At 45.0% G+C, this 5451-nt stretch overlaps 1 non-coding gene across 1 annotated transcript; it reads right to left on the reverse strand.

The window, feature by feature from the left end:
- Window positions 1-3745: 3745 nt before the first annotated feature.
- On the reverse strand, window positions 3746-3818 carry TRNAW-CCA (transfer RNA tryptophan (anticodon CCA)). The gene has a single exon. It is a non-coding gene; the product is annotated as a tRNA-Trp (tRNA).
- Between the last annotated feature and the right edge of the window lie 1633 nt (window positions 3819-5451).

Here is a 5451-nt window from a genome sequence, read left to right on the forward strand (position 1 = left end):
AGTGGACGTGACCGTGCTTTGGGGAGGCTCCGGGCACACCTGGGCCTCTCTCCCTGTGCAGCCACGTGGGACAGCACCTTTTCCAGGAGTGTCTGAGCTCGCCCACCCTCTGGCCTTTGCACTTCCTCTGTCCAGGTCTCACGTGTCGCCTCCGAGATTTTTTTGCAAGATTGCTAGTCATTTATTTTTTACATTTACATTTTTAATCCATCTGGAATTCGTTTGGATATATCTAAGCAGGGTCCAGTTTCATTTTCTGCCAGATGGAGGTTCACTTGTGCCAGCACCATTTATTTCACAATCTACCCTCTTCCCACCGAACTGAAATACTACCTTTGTCGTATATTATGTTCTCATGTACACTGGAATCTATTTTTGGATTCTCTATTCTTTTCCATTGTCTGTTCCTCTGCCAATGCCACATTGATTTGATTATAGTGGCTTTATAGTATGTTCTTATTTCCGGTAAGGCAAAAACCCCATGTTACTCTTTTTCCAATTTTCCGTGGTTATTCTTAGGCATTTATTCTGCCACATAATCTTTGAGGTCATTTTATCCAGTTTTTAAAAATTCACCCTGTTGGTATTCTAATTTGAATTATGTTAAATTTGTGCAGAACATTTGGGAGAATTGACATTTTTATGGTATTAAGTTTTCCCATCTGAGAACATGGCCTGGCTTGCTCTCTTCCAGATCTTTTTTTTTTTTTTTTTTTTTAAATTTATTTATTTTTGGCTGCATTGGGTCTTTGTTGCTGTGCAAGGGCTATCTCTAGTTGCGTCGAGAGGAGGCTACTCTTCGTTGTGCGTGGGCTTCTCATTGCGGTGGCTTCTCTTGTTGCGGAGCACAGGCTCTAGGCGCGCGGACTTCAGTAGTTGTGGCACACGGGCTCAGTAGTTGTGGCTCGTGGGCTCTAGAGCACAGGCTCAGTACTTGTGTTGCACGGGCTTAGTTGCTCCGCGACATGTGGGATCTTCCTGGACCAGGGCTCGAACCCGTGTCCCCTGCATTGGCAGGTGGATTCTTAACCACTGCGCCACCAGGGAAGTCCTTTTTTTTTTTTTTTTAATAAATTTATTTATTTTATTTTTGGCTGCGTTGGGTCTTTGTTGCTGTGCATGGGCTTTCTCTAGTTGCGGTGAGCAGGGGACTACTCTTTGTTGCAGTGTGTGGGCTTCTTATTGTGGTGGCTTCTCTTGTTGCGGAGCACGGGCTCTAGGCACACAGGCTTCAGTAGTTGCGGCACACGGGCTCAGTAGTTGTGGCGCACAGGCTTAGTTGCTCCACAGCATGTGGGATCTTCCCGGACCAGGGCTCGAACCTGTGTCCCCTGCATTGGCAGGTGGATTCTTAACCACTGCGCCACCAGGGAAGTTCCCAGATCTTATTTTGAAATCTTCCAGAAGATTTAATCCCATTTGTGTCTCTATACTTCTACTTCATGTGCTTCATTTCCATAAAGAATATACAATTCTGTTTTGTGTTTAAAATTCTCCCAGTTCTTCCTCTGACTGAAGCATTGTGCTTCATATCCATTCACACAAGGTCCCCACTGCATGGCGTTCCATCCAGAGAAGGTCCCACTCTTGGTTAATCCATTAGCTCGCATCCAGAGTTTCTTTATAAATTTTTTTTTTTTTAACTAATAGTGCCTCATGAATACCCTTGTCCACATCTCTTCTGCTCATGTGGGAGGGCTTCTCAAATGCCTAGAAGAGGAATTGCTGGGTCATGTGCATCTATTATCTTCAACTTTACTAGATACAACCAAAGAACTCTGCAAAATACTTGTACCAATTTACATTCCAGCCAAGAGGGCCAGAGAATTCTTGTTTCCCTGTGTTCCAGCCAGTGGTGGAATTTTCTCCTCCACTTACCTTCTTGGCAAACTTCTGTTCCTCTCCATCTTTATTTTTTTGTTTTTGAACTTTTGAATTTTATTTTATTTATTTTTTTATACAGCAGGTTCTCCATCTTTATTTTTCAATCAAAAGTTTTTTTGTTTGTTTTTTAATCTTTATTTTTTATATAGGATATATATATGTATATGTGTGTGTATATCTATCCCTGTCTCAATCTCCATCTAACTATCATCTGTGTAATTTCAACAGTGATCAAAGCTTACACAGTAAAGTCTTTCTCCTCTCTCTATTCCCAGCCCCACAAACCTAGATACTTTTGTAGGTGCAACCACTGTTAACAGTTTCTTCTGTTTTCCATCCAGAGAAATTCTATAAATATGTACACAAATCTGTATGTATCTTATCTCCTTATCCTCATTTTTAATCACACCATACTTAGGCTTCTGCACCGTTCCACTAATTCTCTCTTGGGATCATTTGATATCCATTCCAGAAAGAGCTGCCTTTTTCTTTTCTTTTCTTGCCTTCCTTCCTTCTTTCCTTCCCCCTTCCCTCCTTCCTTCCTTCCTTTCTTACTTTCCTTCCTTTCTTTCCTTCTCCCTTTCTCTCCTTCCCTCCTTCTCTGTTTCTTCCTTTCTTTTTCTTTCTTTCTCTCTTTCTCCTTCCTTCCTTTCTTTCTTTCTCTCTTTCTCCTTCCTTCCTCCCTTTATTTCTTTCTTTCTTCCTTCCTTCCTTCCTTCCTTTCTTTCTTTCTTTCTTCCTTCTTTCTCTTCCTTCCTTCCTTCTTTCTTTCTCTCTCTCTCTTCAGGAGCATAACACTCCACTGTTTGGCTGTATATTTTTAAGAGTCTGTTCCACGTGAGCATCTTTTGTTTCCAATTGTGCCATAATGTACAAGGCTACAATGAATTTCCTTACAAATTTCACAAGTGTAAGAGCCTATCTATCAGATAAAGGCCTATAAATGGAATTCCTGGCTTAAAGCGTAAATGCATTTGTAAATTTGATAGTGTCACATTTCCCACGCCACCCTGAGTGCATCAGTTGACACCCCGCCAGCTTGTCTCCCCCACCCCCTCAGGAACATAATATGTAACCAGAAGTTTTGATACTTGCTAATACTGATAGGTATAAAATGGTATCTCAAAGTGGTTTTTAATTTATTTATTTTTACGCATCTTTATTGTGGTATAATCTACACACCATAAAGTTAACTTAAGCATAAATTTCAATGAGTTTTAGTAAGTTTATGGAGTTACAACCATCACCACAATCTAATTTTAGAACATTTCTCTCATCCCAAATCTGTCAACGTATTTTATTTTTTTTAATAAATTTATTTATTTATTTATTGGCTGTGTTGGGTGTTGCTGCACACGGGCTTTCTCTAGTTGCGGAGAGTGGGGGCTGCTCTTTGTTGCGGTGCACGGGCTTCTCATTGCGGTGGCTCTCTTGTTGCAGATCATGGGCTCTAGGCACGCGAGCTTCAGTAGTTGCAGCATGTGGGCTCAGTAGTCGTGGCTCACGGGCTCTAGAGCGCAGGCTCAGTAGTTCTGGCGCACGGGCTCAGTTGCTCTGCGGCATGTGGGATCTTCCCGGACCAGGGCTCGAACCCGTGTCCCCTGCATTGGCAGGCAGATTCTTAACCACTGCGCCACCAGGGAAGTCCCGGTCAATGTATTTAAAATTTTCATTTCTCTGACTGAGATTAAGCATGTTTTCATTAAGAGCCCTTTCTATTTCCTTTTCTATGAATTTTCTGTTCATACCTTTGCCCATTTAAAAAAAAATTTATTTATTTAGTTGGCTGTGCTGGGTCTTAGTTGTGGCGTGCAGGATCTTTAGTTATGGAGGGTTCTTATTTGCAGCATGAGGGATCTAGTTCCCTGACCAGGGATTGAACCTGGGTCCCCTGCATTGGGAGCATGGAGTCTTAACCACTGGACCACCAGGGAAGTCCCTGCCCATTTTTTTTTTTTTTAATTTTATTTATTTATTTATTTATGGCTTTGTTGGGTCTTCGTTTCTGTGCGAGGGCCTTCTCTAGTTGTGGCAAGCGGGGGCCACTCTTCATCGCGGTGCACGGGCCTCTCACTATCGCGGCCTCTCTTGTTGCGGAGCACAGGCTCCAGACACGCAGGCTCAGTAATTGTGGCTCACGGGCTCAGTTGCTCTGCGGCATGTGGGATCTTCCCAAACCAGGGCTCGAAACTGTGTCCCCTGCATTGGCAGGCAGATTCTCAACCACTGCGCCACCAGGGAAGCCCCCCTGCCCATTTTTTAATTGTATTTTTTTCTTATTGATTTGCAGACACTCTTTATATATTGTTCCCAGACTAGGTTAAGTGCCTTTCCTCAAGCAGGCACCTGGGATTCCAATTCCCATAGACTAGAATGAGCAGAATCTCTTGATGTGCCTGCATCTCCACCACCCTGTGAGCTGCCTGCACAGAGTGACCATACCTGGTATCAGTCCACGTCCCTGACCTCTCAGCACAGGACCTGGCCCAGAGTAGGTCTCTGCAAAAAAGCCTGGGTTCAATATTTGTAAATCTGTGGTCTTTCCCCCTCACAGTTCCTATCACAATTTGTGACAATGTATTAACTGATGTCAAGTCGGCTTGCTCCCTGAGGCAATCCATGGATGGGCACCATAGCCATTTTGTTCAACACTGTATACCCAGGGTCCAAAACAGTGTGGCCTAGCACATCATTTTAAAGTGCTGATTGGACTTATTAACTAACCAATTACTAAGTGGTTTACAGTACCTGGAGGGAGAAAGATATTGGAAATACCCCCAAAGCGTGCAGAGAAGGAAGGCCAAAAGCAACACAGCCACAGCACCCAGTATTTCTATGAGGGACACGTCCCTGACCCAGGGGCCTGAATTGGGTGGATGGGGACCCTGGGGCCACCAGGGCAGGCGATACCAACTCCATCATGGCATCACTGCAGAATGTGGGCCCAGGGGTAGCCAGTTTTTCAAGGGAAGCTGGAAATGAGTCTCTTTATGTGAAATCTCCCACTTCAAAATATTGTTAACAATTAGTTGTTGCATGAGCCCCTGAGACTTGGGCTGCCAATTTTCAAAGGCTGGGCTACAAAACTCTTTTTAAATACGTGCTCATGAGTAATTCTCGTAACAACCCCGGGGGCCGACCTGAGGCTCAGAGTAGGAAAGCGACTTGCCTAAGGCCACCCAGCCAGGAGGGGTAGTGTGTGCTGGGGAAGTCCTGGCCCTAGATCCTGAGCTACTTACTTCCAGGAGGGAATGGGGGCATTCCTGAGGAGCAGGGAGCTAATTCTCAGAGCCCTCTGGCGGGGTGGGCCTGGCCTGGTGCCCGATTAGCCCCGGCAGAGGGAGATGGGCAGGTCGAGCTCCACCTGGAAGCCCATTCGGGCTGCGGCCTTCTCTTGGCTCTAGACACCGCGCTGTCCGAGCCCACGCGCAGCAATTAATCATCATCGCCTCTTGACAATGCTGGTATAATTACCTTGTATTATGAGTGAAGTCTCGGGGGCCTAGGCCTGGGGAGAGAGGCCGGGCACCCTGAGGACGGGGCTGACTGTCCCTGCCCTCACAGGCA

The sequence above is a fragment of the Eubalaena glacialis genome, chromosome 7 (assembly GCF_028564815.1).
Source record: "Eubalaena glacialis isolate mEubGla1 chromosome 7, mEubGla1.1.hap2.+ XY, whole genome shotgun sequence".
Lineage (NCBI taxonomy): Eukaryota > Metazoa > Chordata > Mammalia > Artiodactyla > Balaenidae > Eubalaena > Eubalaena glacialis.